Source organism: Rhinatrema bivittatum, chromosome 4 (assembly GCF_901001135.1).
Source record: "Rhinatrema bivittatum chromosome 4, aRhiBiv1.1, whole genome shotgun sequence".
In the NCBI taxonomy this organism is placed as follows: Eukaryota; Metazoa; Chordata; class Amphibia; order Gymnophiona; family Rhinatrematidae; genus Rhinatrema; species Rhinatrema bivittatum.
This window is the reverse complement of record NC_042618.1, coordinates 432,969,462-432,989,608: the sequence shown is the minus strand read 5'-3', so window position 1 is coordinate 432,989,608 and position 20,147 is coordinate 432,969,462. Positions and strand designations below refer to the sequence as shown.

At 41.6% G+C, this 20,147-nt stretch overlaps 1 protein-coding gene and 1 pseudogene across 1 annotated transcript in view; both read left to right on the top strand.

The window, feature by feature from the left end:
* CNTN4 (contactin 4) overlaps nucleotides 1-20,147 on the top strand; it is a 770,042-nt gene that overhangs the window by 79,301 nt on the left and 670,594 nt on the right. The gene's annotated exons all lie outside the window — the stretch shown is intronic.
* On the top strand, nucleotides 3,351-4,731 carry LOC115089435 (annotated as a pseudogene).

The window sequence follows — 20,147 nt, the reverse complement described above, 5'->3', positions numbered from 1 at the left end:
CCCACATATGCTCTGGATACATATTGTCTCCCCCCTGTCCATGAAAAATATCTGCCCACCCTCAGGGAGATGATAACTCTCCAGGTCCCTGTCCCAAATTGGTGTTTGGCCCTTAGATTTTTGCACCAAAAATACTTGATCATTGCATTTTTTGGAGTGAAAATGTAGTTTTCAAACCATTCATCTTTAATTCACACTATTCCTACAGTCTATCCTCTGTCTTGCAGATTTTCATGTCATCTGCAAACGGGCAGGTTTTCCCTTCTAGCTCTTCCATAATTTCACTTACAAAGACATTGAAAAGTACAAGGCCTTACACCAATTTCCTAGTCACCTCCAATTCTCCAGAATCAACCCAATTGACTACCTACTCTTGAGTCTTATTGCTTAACCAGCTTCTCGCCTAGTTTACAATGTTTTCTTCTCCAAGGCTGGTGAACTGGCTCACAAGTCTTCCATGTGGAACAATATCAACGGCCTTACTAAATTTCTGGTAGGTCACACCTTTTGCACTGCTTAATCTGCTATTCTGAATTCCTTGAGATGATCAAGTTTGTTTGGCAAGATCTTCCTCTGTAATCCACTGGCTTCAGGGTATGCCATTATTGTTTGCCCACTAGCAAGTCTGTAGTTTTCTACTTCCTCCTTGTTGCCACCCTTGTGAATCTGTACTGTATATAATATGTTCTTCTCTAGTCTTGCAACCTCTCTTGTTTCAATTAATGATTTGAACAGATATGTGAGGGGTTCCTTTAGCTCCCTCAGTATTCAGGAATAAGTCCTTCTCCTGCACCCGCCTCCTTGCCCCCCCCCCCCCCCACCTCCCCACTCCCCACCATCACCTTTGGACCCATTACTTTGTCTGCTTTAAATTGTGCCAGGACATTGATTAGAATTTCTTTAGCTAATGGACTTATTCACTGCACAATCCCTCATTCCCTTGTTCTTTACTTTAGGCCATCACCCAAGCAAACGTGCCTCTCCCTGTGTGTGTCTGTTTTTGTACAATCTGAAGAATGGGATGGCTTTTCTCAATGCTTGCAGAAGTCTACTATTCAGACAAGCCTTCCCATAACACTCGTTCTTGCCTCATCCTCCACGGACCTTCTCTTCCTAAGCTCAGATGCCTAAGCACTTTTTCTTCCGCTACCTAAGCTATTTAATATATGTATATTAGTTTCATTAAATCTATGGTAACCCTCCGCTACCCTCCCCCCCCCCCCCCCCCCACCTTCCAACCCCCTTCCAATCCCTCATTCCTACCCCCTCCCTCGGAATACCTTGTTACCCCAAAAAGCCAACTCTTATCAGTTCTGACACGTTACTCCCCATGCTTAAGCTGTATCCAAGTTTTTCTCTCCCCCTGTTCTATGTAAGACAACTTTGTCACTGTTTTTATGGTTGCAGTGTAAACCGGAGTGATAATTAACTCTGTTATTTGAACTTCGGTACAGAAAAGTTATAAATAAAATAAATAAATAAATAAGTCTTCAAATCTCTCATCTAATATGTTATGAATCTCTCAGAAACATCAACACATTTTCAATTCTGTTACTTCACAAAGGAACTGAATTAGCTTATGTTTGAAACTTGAGCAATTATGCCAATCCTCAAGGCTTCAAACATAGCTACTGTCCATTTGCATCCTTGATAAGCATTCATAATTCAATTACCTTAAAAATCAAATCTATGACAATATTTTTTTTATTCCCGCACCTTTGTGCTTGAAATGATAAGTAGTGATGGATCATGCAAGCTCTGGGCTCCTTAAAGAGTAGGACTTACTTTAGGATATTTACAAACCCAAAGGGAAGGAGGTTTGCAGGGGAATGGGCAAGTCTTGAAAAGGTAAGCACAAAAGGGCATCCTGTTACTGATAATCTCTAGCAGATTGGAATAGGGAGTCTGCTTGTAGGGATTATTTTAAGGTGCTTTATAAAATGTCAAACTATTTTGTTTTCATTAGAAAGAAGAAAGGACCAGAGGAAGCTTTGACCACTGACAAGAACCTAGGACAAAGCTATTTTTCGGTCATTGCTATCCATGCTAATTTAAAGCCATTTCTCTTTTGTAATAAAGCAACATCTGGTACCATACTCCAAGAATGGTAACACTCAGAGCTGTGGCTGATAAAAGCCTGTGAATTCCAGCACCTTGCTGCCACATGCCATTGAAATAATGATTCAGAACGGAGAGGGACACAAATTCTAGGCCTGTTAGACTCGGCCATCCCTAATTAGGATGTCTCTGGTTTTTTTTTTATTAGGTCTTTACCAGTTCAATTACTAAACAACTATCTGTGTCTGTGAATGCGAACTGAGGTGATGAGGCCTGCCATGTCACAAGAAACGGATCCAACAAGGACTTTATCTTATTGATATTTAACAAATTAGGTATTATAGGTTAATTAAATATCTGGATAGTCTTCATAGAGTGCATACCAATTCTTAATTGTCTATTGCTATTTAATTAACTTGCAGTAGCTATATCAGATAAACCTTTTGTTGGCAGGTGAGAAGCTACTTGTAGTGATTTCAAGTTAATTAAAAACCAATAATATCAATAAAATGGCAGGTTTTATTTTAAGCCTGTAACTGAGAGTTAATGTGAAATGGCTAATGGTGTGGGGGGGGGGGGCGGGGGAGGGGGGAGCAGTACATTTTAGCAGTCCTCATTGGAGCAAAGTCTGCAGGTACTTCTGGCCCATAGACTTTCCAATAAGTTTTAATGAGAAAGTACAGGCAGATATTTGTGCCTGCTTTTTGTGTTAATTTTCCATAAGAAAATGACTTAACACTTGTAGATCACATTTTCAACTGCTTGCTTGCTTTCCTCTCCCAATCTAACCATGACCCATGAGGGCATCCTCTAAATGTGGCTAGTTGCCTCGAGGGAGGGTGATTGGCAGACCTTACACTTGCATGCATTAATCACTATTTACCCATATAAATGGCTTTCAAACTTGCCTTCTAAAGGGTGACAAATATATAATAATATAAATTTACAGGCACTAAATAGAGAGTGTGGCATGCCTCCCAGTGGGAGGGAGTGGGGAAAGAATTCGGGGCATGCAACAAAGCAGAGAGGTCAAGTAGTCAGTGGCATTGCCATAGAATAGGAAAATGGATGGAGAAGTTGGACCTGATGTTCAGTCTGTACTGAGGATTTCTGCTTATAGTAACCCTTAAGCATGACACATCATGTACACATACAAAAAAAGTAAATATATCCCTTGCTAGCTCCACACATGGGAGGACAACATTCAAGGGGACTATCCCAACCACGTAAGCATTTACCCAGCTAATTTCAAGGCCTAAAAACTGCCCTCTCTTTATTGACTAAAGCTAACCATGGCGTTCCACAAGGTGAGCAAAAGAGGCAAGGTGCGTGGGGATGAGAGTAAAATACATGCAATCCCTGTGAGTGCTTTACACCTGTAGTAAAACAGGTGAAAAGTCTTGGAGAGGAATTTTGTACCCACAATATTTGACAGTCTTGAAATTTTGAAGAAAAACTTTGTGGCATTATCCTATAAAAATGATCTTGTAGATCCACAGGAACCTATCTGGTTAAAAAACTACCCATATGCATTTCTGTTTTCGCCTGGCTCTTTTCGTCAACAGATGATAGAAATATCTGTATCATGTTAACCAATAGTCCACAGTCTATATTGATGCACCAAACAGAATCAACAAAATAACATCAAAGAACACAAATCTTTTTTGTTAAAGAAGTTTCTTGTTTAGAAATACCAATATTATATTTTCATTAACAGGCCCTTGATGCCACCCCACAGCAACTCAAATCTCTGTATAACATTTGTAAATAATCCCTTTTATGGCATTAGTAATGAGGAGGAACTTCAGGATTTTATGGTGATCATGATGCTAGAGTAGACAAATGTTTCCGTCCCATGCAAAGGAAAACCTAGCCCTATCTTTGCATGCATACACTCTCTGAATACAGTATTAAGGAGGAGAGCAGAGCTCTTATAAAAACTAGAGATGTGCATTCAGATGATACAAATGTGAAATTTTAATCTGAGTGAGTCGGTTTGAGTCATCTGAACTGAATTTGGTGCCATTCCTCAAAAAATCCAAATCCCTTTAAGGTCTATGTGGGAAGAAAAGTCAGGCAAAGCTGGTTGGAGTTGGGACAAGGAAGGAGCAAGACTAATTATTATGTTTGAGCAGTTTATCAACCAGCCTTCCCTACCAGGCAGCTGCAAGGATTGACTTGATCATTTTATTTTTGGTGAAAGTGAAATGATGTTAAGCCAAAGAAGATGCAAGAGTTCCTGAAGTTATATAATGAACAAATGCATCTTCGCATAGCTCATTCTGAGCTAACTGGATTCTGGACCACGGAGCTTGGTGGAATGATTAAGATCCTTCATATTTGGAAATATGACAGTTTTGAACATTGAACAGAAGTCTGGAAAAAATTAGCTCAGGATCAGGAATGACAGGGAAAATTTATCTCCAAAATTCTGCCCATGTTAGATAAACAGGAAAATTAAATTTCTTGCCTAGTTCCATGGTGCCAGTTGGGGAAGCCTGAAAAAGAAGCTCATATGTTATGGTGGAATAAGCATACAGACAATCATGCTGCTGGAAGACATCTGGTCTACGAAGATGCCAGAGTGGTAGCAGCTGTGAGGGAGAGTATTACATTCCTGGAGTTCCAGAGGAATGTGTATTGATTCCTACACCGTTTTCACCCCTGAAATAGCTCTCCTCCACCATCAAGTACAACAATCACAAGCTCATCATGACCATTCCTTAGATCATTATTAAGAAGACATTCATGTCATTTTCTGTAATATGGTTTATTTTGCCAGTAATATTCCTAATGTTTTATCATTTTGCTTGCATACAATCAGCTCACTGAACCTGACATGATATGAATGCCCTCCTTGTATTATTTAAGGGAACACAGTGAGATTGGAAGTTACAATAGTTCCATGTGGGAATATGACCTACTTTGAGTAAATCAAACCTCCCATTCCTTGCCAAAATCATTGAGAAAGTTGTCCACACATAGAAGAAAACAACATCCTGCTACCCGCACAATTTGGCTTCTGAAAGCAACTGAATACTGAGACCCTACTACAAGCAATGAACGACTTTGTACTCAAAAGTTTTGAAAAAGGCCAGTTACCTTCTAATCCTACTCGACCTATCAGCAGCCTTTGATACAGTAAACCACTCTATCATGATTGACCGTCTATCTGAAATTGGAGCTAAAGAAACAACCCTACAATGGTTCTCCTCGTACCCATCACAAAGATCCTACCAAGTGCTACTCAATGATTCCCTCTCAAAGAAAATCAATCTAAACACTGGAGTTCCCCAAGGATCCGCTCTATCAGCAACGCTCTTTAACATCTATCTGCTTCCATTATGCCACTTCCTATCAAATCTCAATCTGACCCACTTCATCTATGCTGATGATATTCAAATATTAATCCCAATAAAAAATCAGTAGAAGAAACATACAAATTAACAGCCACTTACCTAAACAGTATAAAGGAAATACTAACCAACTTAAAACTCATCCTCAACTTCGACAAGACTGAACTGATATTATTAGACAGAAGGAACAACTCTCCTCAGATACCACCACTCAACCTAATGAACCAAAATACAGTTATATCTCCAATCAATCATGCTTGCAACCTCACAGTAATAATTGACAAGGAACTTTCTTTCAAAAACCATATCACAACAAAAATCAAAGACGGATATCATAAACTACTTACACTCCGTCATTTAAAACCTTTTCTTTCCAACAATGACTTCAGATCAGTCGTTCAATTACTAATTTTCTCCAACATAGATTACTGTAACTCACTCCTTTTCAACTTACCTCTAAACACTATTTGCCCACTCCAGATCCTGCAGAACGTAGCTGAAAGAATCCTCACTGGATCGAAAAAGCACGACCATATCACTCCAACACTTATTTCACTTCACTGGCTACCAATAAGATTCAGGATTGAATACAAAAGTACTATCCATCCTACATAAAATTATATATGAAAAACAAGAAAATTGGCTAAGCCCCTCTATAAAACTGCATACCCCCAAACAGAAATCTGAGATCAGCAAATAAGGGACTTCTAAAAACACCACTATGCGTTCCAATCAACTCACCTCAACCCAAAAGAGAGCAATCTCCCTAGGTAGCCCAAAACTCTGGAACTCACTCCCAACTGAACTCAGAACTCAAGAAAACCTAAAAACCTTCAAAAAAGATCTAAAAACATGGTTGTTCAACAAAGCATACCAACTCACTCAATGAACAACACAACAACATCACCCTCCACTCCAACCTGAAGAATAAATGAAACTTATCACAACTATGTATTATAACTAAGAAGTGAAACGTAAAACTGAACAGTAACTAACTTGCATATGATACCCCTATGTTTAACAACAGTTTGAACCTTTTTGAAACCATGTTTATCCCCCTTAACCTTGTAACCTTGTATTTTTGTAAACCGTTATGATGGCGTTATTATGACGAAACTGAATGACGGTATATAAAACTCGATAAATAAATAAATGCACATAAAATTGCTGCTGGGCAGACTGGCTGGGCCTTTTGGTCATAATCTGCTGTCTTTTACTATGTTACTATTAGGGAAAAAAGAATTAGATTTAGAGGATAAAGCAAGATGCACTCTTACAATCACTGTATACTAGCTGTCCTACCTGTGTATCTAGCAGCAGGAGAAAATGTAATCTGTCAGAGTTACAATTTAACTGTATATCAGTAGGGTAAGACTTCTCTTCTACAGCAGGCAGACAGCAGGTGTCAGTGTCTGTGATTTTTATCTTGGAGCATGTGCAGAATAGGTAGTGACTGACTGACTGATGGGGCAAGCTTTCTCTGTGTAAGAGTCAGTGACACTACAAAATCTGTGTGTGACTTTTGCACCAAGCTGTTGACATGCATAGTCAGCAAATATTAGCAGTTCACTGTTCTCTGTCTGTAATAAAAGTGATTTTTCTTTGTCTACAATAATAGGGTGTACATTGATTTTAATACTAAAAGCCCAAACCCTCACTATGCCTTGGGCTTTTCATGTCACCGTGGATGCCCTTTGCTCCTTTCGTGGTGGCATGGTTTATTAATACCACAGTTATGTTATTTATATTTTCTTAAATACACAATCTCAACAAAGCTTTGGGCAAGTCACAGAATCCCCATATCTGTCAAATACATTACATAAGTTACCACACAATTTTGCAAATAAAAAATATCATACAAATCATTACATGAACATTCACATTATCTCAGTAAAATCCATTCCAATGCTACCCACCAGTGCTGCTCGCAACTACTTTGCATAGATACCATCCACCATGGAAGGAGCACTAGTATCATAATCCAGGGGTCATGACAGTGGAGGAGTAGCCTAGTGGTTAGAGCAGTGGGCTACAAACCAAGGAAACCACAATTCAAATCACACTGCTGCTTCTTGTAACCTTGGGTAAGTCATACTACCCTCCGTTGCCTCATGTACAAACTTCAGGCCAGATTCATTAAAGCTTTTCTCCCATTTTGTATCTATGAGAAAAACCCTTAGTGAATCAGGTACTTAGAGTGTAAGACCTTTGGGGAATGGGAAATACTTACAGAACCTGAATGTAATCTGCTTTGGAGTGTCAAAAAGCAGGATATAAATCAAATAAATAAGTAAGTAAATCCAAGTCAACCTAATTTATGCTTTCCTGCACATACTACTCAATGTTCAATCACACATCGTACTCGCATGCAGATTGAAAGAGCCAGATCTTAAGCTAAATAATTCAGTATCCGGATCCTCGAATAGAGTTCCATAAATAAGATGGTAGTACCCTTTGCCCCTCTTTTGGTGCCACGGAGTGCTGTTTCTGCTACTGCTGGTACCTGCCTGCAGGTTTTATAAAACTTGGATGGAAGACCCCCAAGTCAGAGTTAAAAATAGCATTGCTTCCCCCACTGACTTTAAAGGACATAAATGGCCCAAATGGAAACACATGGGCTTTGATCTAAACCAAAGGAAGAAGGCAAAAACTGAACCAAACCAGAAATGTTTCCTGTGCACAGCCCTAATTAAAACTACAGAATAGTGTTTGTATAACAGACACACAAGTTGCCTGCGAAGACACCTCAAACACACTATCACTGTCTGCTGCTAGGTCAGGCTGGAGTCACTTCACCTCGCCCCCAACCAGTTGGCTGGTATCAGTAGCATATCCCATGCTATATTCTGGGGCTATTTTCTCCTTCATACTCTGTAATTGTTTTTCCATTTAAATGTTTTATTGAGAGTCACAAGCAAACATTTCAACATGTTTAAAAAAACAAACCTTATAATCTTGAAAAAAATGCTCACAGAAAACTAGAACATGATGACAGATAAAGACCATAAGGTAGGGATGTACAAGGAGAAAACTGTTTTGCTTCAGTTTGTCTTTTCAGTTTTAGGGGGGAGGGGTTTATTTAATGTTTGCTTTGTGTTTGGTTCATTTACCAATCTGAAACATTAAATGAACAAATGAACCAAAATGCCCCCTCCAACTGCTGCCTCAAATGGGCTGGGGCCTTGCTGGCCCCCCCCACTTACCCAAAAGGAAGATGACCGACGCAGGCAGAATACATCTGTCTCTGAGCCAACTGGTACCCACCGGACTTGCCTTGCCTGTGCACTGCCTGCTCTTGGTTTTGGATCACACCTCTGGCTGATTATGCCATTACAATACCTCGCCACACTTTACCAGGTATCTACCTTGTTGCAGATTTTGGTTACATCTGCAGACAAACCTTTCTTTTTTTTTTTCCTTTTATGATAAATCTGTTTTTATTTTTTTAAAAAACATACAATAATGAACATTACAATATATATATATATCTGATTACATACAGCATATTTTTGTAAAACTCTTATGTTCATTTTTCTCTTCCTAGTCCATTTAACTCCCATCCCTTCTCTCAAAACCCAAAACCACCCCTACATTCTATTCCTCCCTCCAAAACCCCAAACCACCCCTCCATTATATTCCTCCCTCCCTCCCTCCCTGCACCAATGGAGTTCTTAAATAAAAATACATTAAAGATCTTAACAAGTCCTTAATAAAGTATATTAAAAATCATCTGTTAGATATCTATACGATTAAGAAAAAGACTTTTTGAGTCATGTGGTAATGTTAGTATAAAGGGTAGCCAAATTGCATTTATTGCTCTTCTAGTTCTAATTGGCAGAGTGGTATTGGTCAGAGTTTCCATGGTTAATAGATTTATTATAGAAGAATGCCAATATATTATAGAAGGATTTTCTGATGTTATCCAATTTGTCAATATAGCTTTACAAGCCAACAAAAAAACCTTTATAATCCAAAGAATCGAGCTCTTATTTCCTTTGAAAGATTTTGGAATAATTCCAAAAAGTGCCACTAAAGATGAAAAAGGAATTTTAAAACCCACAACCATATTAGCAAAACGGTAAACTTTCTTCCAAAAAATTTGAATTATTGGACAGCTCCATAAAGAGTGACCCAAGTGCGCTGAAGCTCCTCCACATTTGATACATATATCTGAATTAGAAAAACCTGCTCTGTATGCTTGATGTTGAGATATGTACATTCAGACAAACCTTTCTTGATGGCCTTTCCACAATCTCTTGTTTACAAAGATGTTGAAAAGAAGCAGACCAAAGACCAATCCCTGTGACATACCTTTTCCTCAGTGGGAACTCCATTTACCATTACCCTTTGTGACCTCCCACTCAACCAATTTCTAATCCAATCAGTCACTTTAGGACCCATATCAAGGGCACTCAGTGGATTTATAAATTGCATATGTAATTGCCTTAAATTCCATGCTTTGTAGTAGTTTTTTTTTAAATTCCGCTTTTCAGCACTTCAAAGTGTTCATCAAAGCATATTACATTCAGGTATTTCCCTATCCCCATTGGTCTTACGTTTTGTACCTCAGGCAATGGAGGGTAACGTGACTTGCCCAAGGTCACAAGGAGCAACAGTGGGAGTTGACCCCTGGTTTCCCTGGGTGGTAGCCCACTGCTCTAACCTCTAGGTTACTCCTCCACTCCAAGGCTTGCTAGGAGTTCCATCTCTAAAATTAGCCTGTTTTGGGTGAAACTCATAATCGTGCGTTATCAATGGCAATCCAATTTTTTGGAACTTTCTCCACAAGCCTCTCCGTTCACTTGTGTGCCCTGAGCAATTTAGGAAGAATTTAAAGTTCAGTTTATTTATTTAAATGGCTTTTGAACAAACCTAGTCTTACATGCTGTCTTTAGTATGTATATTCCTTTTTCAGAAGTCATCTATATCTTTTTTAATAATGCTGCAGGATATTAATTACTTATTTTTGTTTTATGATGTTTTGTTGATAAATTTTATGTATGTAAACATGTAACTTGCCATGTGTCTGCAGGATATACATTAAAAAAAAATGTCAAAGGCCTTACTGAAATCCAAGTACACTACATCTAGCACTCTCTTCCCTGATGTAATTCTCCGATCACCCAGTCAAAGAAACTGATCAGATTTGTCTGACAAAACCTATGTCTGGTAAAATTAAAAGCATGTTGACTTTGGTCTTGTAATCCATTGGATTCCAGAAACTGCACTATCCTCTGTTTTAGAAACAATTCCATTAAATTACTCACCACCAAAGTCAGACAAACCAATGTGTAGTTTTCAGATTCTGTACAGGTGATTGGGCTGGAATGTAACCAGCACAACCGGCAGGGAGAAAGATAGAGATTGAACTCACTAGTACAAGTTAAATCCTATCTCTAAGCCTTTGCAAAGCTGCCACTCCCAGGCAGTATCCCAGAGAGATGACATGGGTGTTAATCCCTTGTTATCTGGCTGGCGGATGACAACTTCTATCAGTCCTCAAACAAGATCAGCCAGGAGTGCTGCCAGAACACCCCTAGGTTCCCTTAATAGCCTCAGATGCGTCCCATCATGCTAGGGATGTCAACTGGCCTGCTTTCAGCCAGCCTGGCTAGTTTTTCTGTGGACAGGCTAGCTGTAGGCAGAAGTTTAACATGGACAGCTAAAAGTCAATATTTGTGGAGGGGGCTGCAGCTTTAAACCAGATGGGATTCATAACATGGCTGCTGTTGCTGCGGATGTGGTCAGAAGATGCAGGATCCCCCTCATGGGCAGGTGGGTGGATTTCCATTTCAAACAGAAAGTGCTTCCAACTGGTAGGCCCAGGGAGGCTTGCCAGGCTTCAGGTTGGGTCAGTAGCTGTGTGCATGTGCTTCTGACTTTATATTGCACACACACAGATCAGCTGCAGCCAGTGAACATGGAGACCAAGAAGAGAGTGGAGCTGGACTGGAGGAAGCTGACTTCTTTTTCGGCCCGGTCAGACCAAGTTTTTAACCGTAGACTATAGGGTTGACATGGTGAGGTGACTGTTACCAGGGATTATGGAATTTGGGGATAGGAGAGGGCTCTGGGACTAGGGGATTATGAGTATAGGGGTAGAGAGGGTGGATCACCGGGGGATCCACTGACCATGTTTTTTGGTTGGACTCTGATGGATGGATCATGTGTGTGAAAGGGGACTCTGCAAGCTTGTGCCTAAGTGTGTCATGGGGAAAAGATTCTATGTTTCCAAAACCTGCTGTTAAGGAGGAGGGCCACAACTTCTAGAGATCTGAAGAGTATAATCAACTGTGTGCCTGACCTTGATGTGGCTCGCAAGGTCTGAAGTATGTGCATAGTGACACAGTAATGATGGCAGAAAAAGACCAATTGTCCATCCAGTCTGCCCAACAAGTTTCTTATGGTAGCAACTGCCACTCCCTTATGTTAAAGGTAGTAATATGGGTCAAACCCATTACAAAATTACTGCTAGCAACATTTTTACAGGATGAGCAGTTGTCTTGATAATTCAGACATTGCTGTTTGAACATGCTTTGCTTATGGACTTGGCCGAAGAATCAGTCCTGCGCTTTTTCCCTAATGTCTATGTATCAGTACACCAGCCTGTAAAAGACAGGGCCCAGCACTGGCTGTCATCTGAATCCAATTCCTCTTTCTTTCATCCCCCCCACCCCCACCCCCTGCCATCGAAACGGAGAACAATATTGCATTTGTATAACAATCATGTAAGCTAATTGGTTAAGAATAGTAATCTCCATGCATTCTATTAGGGGTAGCAGTTGCTACTCCTTGCAGGTTACCCCTATGCCCCCTTTTCTTCAGTCCACCTCCATCCTTTAGGGATCCACAGTGTTTTTCCCATGCCTTTTTGAACTTGTTTACTGTTTTCATCTTCACCACCTCTTCCAGTAGAGAATTCCAGGCATCCACCACCATCTCCGTGAAGAAATATTTCCTGAAGTTGGTTCTGAATGATCCCTCTGGAGTTTCATATTATGAACCATAGGTCTACTGCTTGCTTTCCAGTGAAAAAGATTTGAGGATCGTGCATCTTTAAAACCTTTCAGGTATCTGAAGGTCTGTATCATATCTCCCCTGTTCCTCCCCTCTTCCAGGGTATACATATTCAGATCCTTCAGCCTCTTCACAAAAGTCTTCCGATAGACTCCACAACATTTTGGTCACCCTTCTCTGGACTGCCTCAGTCCTGTCTCTATCCTTTTTGAGATATGGGCTCCAGAACTGAAAACACTCCAGGTGAGGCTTCACCAAGGACCTGTACAAGGGTATTATCACTTCCTTTTTCCTGCTGGTTATTCCTCTCTCTTCTGACTTTAGTTATCTTCTTGTCACATTGTTTTGCCACCTTCAGATCGACAGACAGTATCACCCCAAGGTCCCTCTCCCAGCCCGTGCCCATCAGTCTTTCACCCCAATCATATACAGCTCTTTTGGATTACTGGACCCCAGATGCATGACTCAGCACTTCTTGGCATTGAATTCCAGCTGCCAAGTCTTTGACCACCCTTCACCTTTCTTAAATCACTTTTCATTCTCTCTACTTCAGGCTTGTCCATTCTGTTGCAGATCTTGGTATCATCCAAATAGATACTTGGTGGGATACTTAGGTGAGGGGAATGATGTGTCTTGATGGAGGCTTGCCTCTGGTGGGTTCGTGAGGATGTACTGTGTGTTGGGGGCATTTGTTGGTTATAGAGTGGGAGTAGGCAGGGATTAAGGTGTCCGAAGGGCAAGGAAAGATATAGGTGCAAGTGGTGAGGTTTTCTGTATTAAAAAGTTGGCAACCCTAACTCTGGCCCCATTGATTTATCTACTTTTAGATTTTCTAGCTCCTTGCAGATACAATCTTCTGAAAATTGTTTGAGATTTACTTCACTTCCATTCCTATTTGTGGCAGTTTTCTGTGGTCCAAGCCCTTTCCTCAGTGAACTCAGAACAGAAATATTTAAGTAATACCGCTGTCCCCTCATCAGCTTCTGCAATAGGGCTTCACAAACTTTTAGCCAATGTGACCCCATTGAAAATTCAGATGACCTCATAGGACAACCAAAAGAAATTAGCAAGGGTCCCCCTCCAATCATTCCTTCTCAACTTCCCCTGCACTTCAATTGATCCTCTCCGGCAGGCCTCTTTTCTCAACCCCATCTTCTCTCTCAACCCATATCCTCCAGCCCTTTTCACATTCACCCAGCTGATCCTTTCTCACCCCAAGTCCTTCTTATAACCAACAACTGATCTTGTCCTCTCCTTCCTGTTTCCCTATCCCCATTCCCTCTCAACTCCCAGCCTCATCTCATCTCATCCCCTCCAACTCTTTCCTCACATTCCCTCCAGCTGATCCCTTCTCACCCCAACCTCCTTTTAGATTCCCCGTTGATTTTCTATCATTTCCCCCCTCTCTCACCCTCTACAGTCAATCCTACTCTACCTTATCCAACCCTCAAACACTTGCTGCATTTCATTTCTCCCTTCAAGTAGCCCATCCTCCAAACATCCCTCTAGCCAGGGTTAGCAGAACATTTTCATTCAGGCTCTGGGCCAAAGGTGGATGACAACCAGTGAGAAGAGAGGGCAGGTTGATGACAAGGGCAACATTTTTTTTAGGTAAGTTCAGTGGGGGATGAGAAGAGCAGTGGCAATCTCCACTGACCCATGCATGCTCAGCCCTCCCCTCCCCTCATGGCTGGTCCTAAGCCTGACCGTGATCTGCAAGTAGCAGTAGTATTACTAATGAAAGTCAGCACCGGGCCTGTGGGTTAATGGAAGCTCACAGGCCCTGTAGCGACCCTGATCCCCCCCTCATACAGGTCTTTCTGTTACCACAGAAACTCATGCAAGGGCAATGCCACCGCCGTGTCTGTGAGCGCGTGCTGGCTCAAAAGCCCCACACTGACTTCCTTTACTAATGCTGCTGCTGCTAGCGCCTGAAGAGAGGCACTTGTGACCCCTAACGAAGGTTTTATGATCCCCATTTGGGGGTCCTGACCTACAGTTTGGGAAGCCCTGCTCTACAATCCTATTTTTGGTTTTCATCTTGTAACTAACATTTGAAAAAGAAAAAATTAAAAGTCTGTCCCATCCTCCACATTTATTTTTATTCCATTTGCATCTTTGTATTCCTGACTACTTTCCCAATACCAGTAATAAAACTGGGTTTAAAAAAAGGTTTGGACATGTTTTTGGAGGACAGGTCCATTAACCATTATTAGCTGGCTAAGTAGTGATATTTAGACTTAGCTGGATAAGTTCGCTTAATAGCAGGTCTTAACCTAGACGGATACAACTTATAGCTACTTCTATGCAGACATTCAGTGGCATAGTCACGCCGCTGAATATCCACGTAACGTAGCCATTTAGGCTTTAAATATCTACCTCAGAAAGTAGAGATTTGATATAATCCCTTTGCTCGCACCTAACTTATTATATACCTGTTAATTTTGATGAAAGTTCGCCTGCCAATTTATCCTTTACTCTTTTTGCAATAAGAAGTGTACTCTAGCCTTTGTATTATTTGAGTCCCCTGTTTACCCATTGCACCCCACTGAGGATTTTATAAACTTCTCTCATGGCCCCTCTCCATTGTGTGTTCTCCAAGATGAAGAGCCCTAACCCCTTTAGCCTTTCCTCTTAGGAGAGTTGTTCCATTCTTCTTATCATTTTTTGTCGCCCTTGTCTGTACCTTTTCTATGTCTATTATGTCTTTTTGAGACAGGGTGACAAGAATAGCAAACAATATTCGAGATGCAGTTGCACCATGGCTCGATGCAAAGGTGTTATGCTACTCTATTTTATTCTCTATTACTTTCCAAATAACTCCTGATGTTCAATTAGTTTTTTTTTTTTTTTTTTTTTTTTTTACCACTGCTGATTACTGAACTGAGGAGGGGGAGGAGTAGCTCTTTATGTCAAAAACAATATCCAAGCAACTGAACTGCAAGGAATGTGGGGTAGAGAAGAAGCATTATGGGCCATATTAGAAAAAAGATGATGGTGCATCCATTTTTACTGGAGTGGTTTACAGGCCTCTGTCTCAAATGGAAGAACTAGACAGAAATCTGGTCGAAGACATCCACAAAGTGGGAAAGAAGGGCAAAGTGTTGATTGTTGGAGATTTTCATCTCTCTGACATATACTGGAGAACCCCTTCTGTGGAATGTACCAGAAGTAGAGGGATAGTGGATGCCCTGCAAGGGGCTCTGTTCAAACAAATGGTAATGGAACCCATGAGGGAGGGAGCTATACTCGATTTAGTGCTCACTAATGGATATAGCGTCTCTAATGTCCAGGTGGGTGCCCACCTCAGCACCAGTGATCATCAAACAGTATGGTTTGATATCCCAAATAGGATACAGAGGGGTCACACGAAGACGCAAGTTTTGAATTTCAGAAATATGGACTTTGTCGAAATGAGGACATACCCGGAGGTAGAACTAGAAGATTGGGAAAAAAGGAGAGATGTGGAACAACAGTGTGTCAAACTAAAAGGAGAAATTATAAAGGCAACAAATCTATATGTTAGAAAAGTAAACAAAAGTAGGAGAAATAAGAAACTGATCTGGTTCTCAAAGGAAGTGGGTGATAAAAGAAAAGCAAAAAGAAAAGTGTTCAAGAAATATAAAAGATCCCAAAAAGAGGAACACAGGGAAGACTATCTGGTGAAACTGAGGGAGATGAAGAAAGAAATCAAGAAAGCAAAAAGTCAGGTGGAAGAAAGGATTGCCAAAGAGGTAAAGTGAAGTGATAAAACATTTTTCAGATATGTCAGAGAAAGGAGGAAGGTCCAATGTGGTATTGTGAAACTGAAAGGTGACAAAGATCAATATATAGAGAGAGACGAAGAAATGGCCGAATTATTAAACAAATATATCATCGCTGATTAACAAGACTGTGGGTGAGGATAGAGTAGACGAAACTCCATTTACAGAAGAGAATGTATGGGAAGAGCTAGGAAAACTGAAAGTGGACAAAGCCTTGGGGGCCTGATGAAGTTCATCCCAGGATACTGAGGGAGCTCAGAGATGTGCTGGTGGATCCGCTGAAGGACCTGTTCAGTAGATCCCTGGAAATGGGAGTCGTGCCGCAAGATTGGAGAAGAGTGGTGATGGTCCCGCTTCACAAGAGTGGGAGCAGAGAAGAAGCTGGAAACTACAAGCCGATTAGCCTCACCTCAGTGGTGGGAAAACTAATGGAGACTCTGCTGAAGGAAAGGATAGTGAACTATCTACAGTCTGGTGGGTTGCTCAACCTGAGGAATCATGGATTCACCAGGGGAAGGTCCTGTCAGACAAATCTGATTGATTTTTTTTTGATTGTGTGAATAAAGAATTGGATCAGGGAAGAGTGCTCGATACAATTTACTTGGATTTTAGTAAAGCTTTTCATACGGTCCCACATAGAAGACTCATGAACAAAATGAGAAGCTTGGGAGTGGGTGTCAAGGTAGTAGCGTGGATTGCAAACTGGTTGACTGACAGGAGACGGCATGTAATGGTAAATGGAACTTACTCTGAAGAAAGAACGATGTTAAGTGGAGTGCACAGGGATCAGTTTTGGGACCGATTCAGTTCAATATCTGTGTGAGCGACCTGGCAGAAGGGATAGAAGGTAAAGTTTGTCTATTTGTGGATGATACTAAGATCTGCAACAGAGTGGACTCATCTGAAGGAGTAGAGAGAATGAAAAGTGATTTAAGAAAACTTGAAGAGTGGGCAAAGATCTGGCAGCTGGGAATCAATGCCAAGAAATGCAGAGTCAATCATCTGGGGTAGCAATCCAAAAGAGCTTTATATGTTGGGCAGTAAAAGACTAATAAGCACAGACTGGGAAAGGGACCTTAGTGTGATAGTGTCTGATGATCTGAAGATGGCGAAGCAATGTGACAAGGCGAGAGCTAAAGCCAGAAGAATGCTGGGCTGCATAGAGAAAGGAATAACCAGTAAGAAAATAGAGGTGATAATCCCCTTGTACAGGTTCCTTGGTGAGGCTACACCTGGAGTACTGCGTTCAATACTGGTGCCCGTATCTCAAAAAGGATAAAGTCAGGATAGAGGCGGTCCAAAGAAGAGCGACCAAAATGGTGAGGGGTCAGCATTGGAAGACTTATGAGGAGAGGCTGAAGAATCTGAATATGTACACTCTGGAAGAAAGTAGGTGCAGGGGAGATCTTGTACACCCTGAAAGAAAGGAGGTGCAGGGGAAATATGATACAGACCTTCAGATATCTGAAAGGTTTTGATGATGCACAATCGTCAAATCTTTTCCATTGGAAAGAAATCAATAAAACTAGGGGTCATGAAATGAAACTCCAGGGAGGATGACTCAAAACCAATGTCAGGAAATATTTCTTCACAGAGAGGGTGGTGAATGCCTGGAATGCCCTTCTGGAAAAGGTGGTGAAGACAAAACCAGTCAAGGAATTCAAAGGGGCATGAGATTGTTGTTTGTACTTGGTAGCGGGCCCTTGGGTCATGGTGAGAGCTGACTCCACCCACAGGGAGGGCAGAGTGGGGACTCACCACAACAGGAGGGGTCTCAGCAGTGATGGACATGGGAGGCAAGAGGTTTTTATTATACAGCAGTAGTAACCCGAGGAGCGGATTAGTAAACAGTCCAGAGTAGAAGGGTCTCAAGCTGGATTCTCCGGTAGTGGTCCGCAGCACGGGGTAACCCGAGAATCCACACAGCGTGAAGAGAGGAGGAGAGTAGAGCAGATATTGTACTCACTCCGAAGTGTTGCGGATGAGCTACTGTCGTAGTCACAGTGAAGACCTGAGGCACGGGAACACTGGAGAGGTCGTCTGTAGTAGCAGCGAGAAGTACTCACTAGGCTGGAGAATGTAAGACTCACAGAGAAGGCTCTACGAGGAGCGGATAGCCCTGAGTGCAGCAAGGCCCCCGAGGAGCGGGTACCTGAGTCACTCAGTCTGGAATGCAGGAACAAAGAGGTGAAGTGTCTCAGAGTAGTGGAATTAAGCAAGAAGGAAATCCTTGCTAACTCGTAGGTAGGAAAGTCCGGTAGGTTTAAATACACGTAGGCAGGTGACGTCATGCGGAGGAGATGCCCCCGAGGTTCCCGCCATGACGTGGATAAGAAGAAGGCAGGCGCGCGCGTACCCTAAGTCACACCAGATTCAAGATGGCGACCAGGATCGCCCACGCCGTCCCGGGAATGCCAGGGAGGTCGGCGTGCGAGGCAGTGGTGGCCATCTTAGCCAGAATCAGAGCTGCAGGACAAAAAGAGGTGAGCAGCAAAGGTCGCAGCCGCCTGTGACTGATGGGCGCAACAGAGATAAACACTGTGTATCCCTAAAGGCTAGAGATTGGAAATATAAAAAAAGAGTGCATGGAGGTAACTGGGGGTAACTTGCTGCTCTGGCAGTTGTTGCCCTTAACAAATAAGCCCTGATTTTGTTAATGCAACGCCATCATTGCTCTCTGCTTCAACAGAAGTGGGAAATGGGGAATTGGATTTAGACAGCAATCAACGAGGGCCCTGACTTTTATGGTTTGGGGAACAAATAAACATGGGGGTAACTAGCTGATGCGGCGCTTACTACCCTTTATCACTAAGCCTGATACTTTTGATGCCACTCCAACATTGCTCTCTGCTTTCATGGCAATGGTTAAAGGAAATTGGATTCAAACAGCATCCAAGGGGCCCTGAATTTTACGGTCTAGTAAACTGATAAGCATGGGGGTAACCTGCACAGTGCAGCAGATACTGGGCATAAGCTTGCTGGTCAGACTGGGTGGATCATTTGGTCCTTTTCTGCCATTATTTCTATGTTTCTATCTATGTCAGAGATAGCTCCCACATAAGCTCTGTAGGGAAAAAAGCTTCATGAATGGTTGAGCTTCTCCTCACTTGCAGTGAGGTAAGAGAGATGGGAAAGAGTGGAAGGGATAGAAAGGGATGCTGTGGGTTTGGAGAGAGGATGAGAGCACTGGGTAGGAGGAGAGCGTGGGGGAGAGGAGGGGAAGGGGTATTTTCATTTTGGGCTCCCCCACTATAAACTTGTACCAAGATCCAAGCGATCATTGCACCACTCCTGTTGCCATAAGGGATGTGTGGGGATTTTTTCCTTTCCAGCCTCGACACAATCTGTCAAGGTTTTGACTCTGGGACAAAGTATATGTTAATTTTGCTTGACATTCAGCTGGATTTGATACAGTGAATCATAGCATTTTGCTTTCTTATCTTGCTGAGGCTAGAAAAGGAGGAATGGTTTTGAACTGGTTTAGACCCTATCTTTTTGAAAGATTCCAACAGGTCACCTTACACTCTGAAGCCTCTTCTTGGCATTCAGTACTCACAGGGGTACCTCAGGTTATCTCGGCCACCCTGTTTAATATTTATAAATCACCATTATGCAGATTGCTGGCAACTTTGAGTGTATGTTATAAAATATATGCAGATGATATACAATTTTTTTCTCACTTAAGAAGACATCTTGGACGGCCATATTTTACTTTGCAACAACATGTTTATCTGCAGTTAGAAACTGGTTGCATCATAACTGGCAGCACTAAACATTGTTAAAACAGAGATTATGATCCTCAGTAGATTTTAGGAGTGTGCAGGGGTAAAAATTTTTTCGTTTTTTGTTTTGTTTTCCAGGGGATGCGGGGGGACAGTTTCCCAAGAATTTCATTCTGTTTAATGTTTATTTCATTTCTTTAGTTTAAAAAAATAAAATAAACATTTTAAAA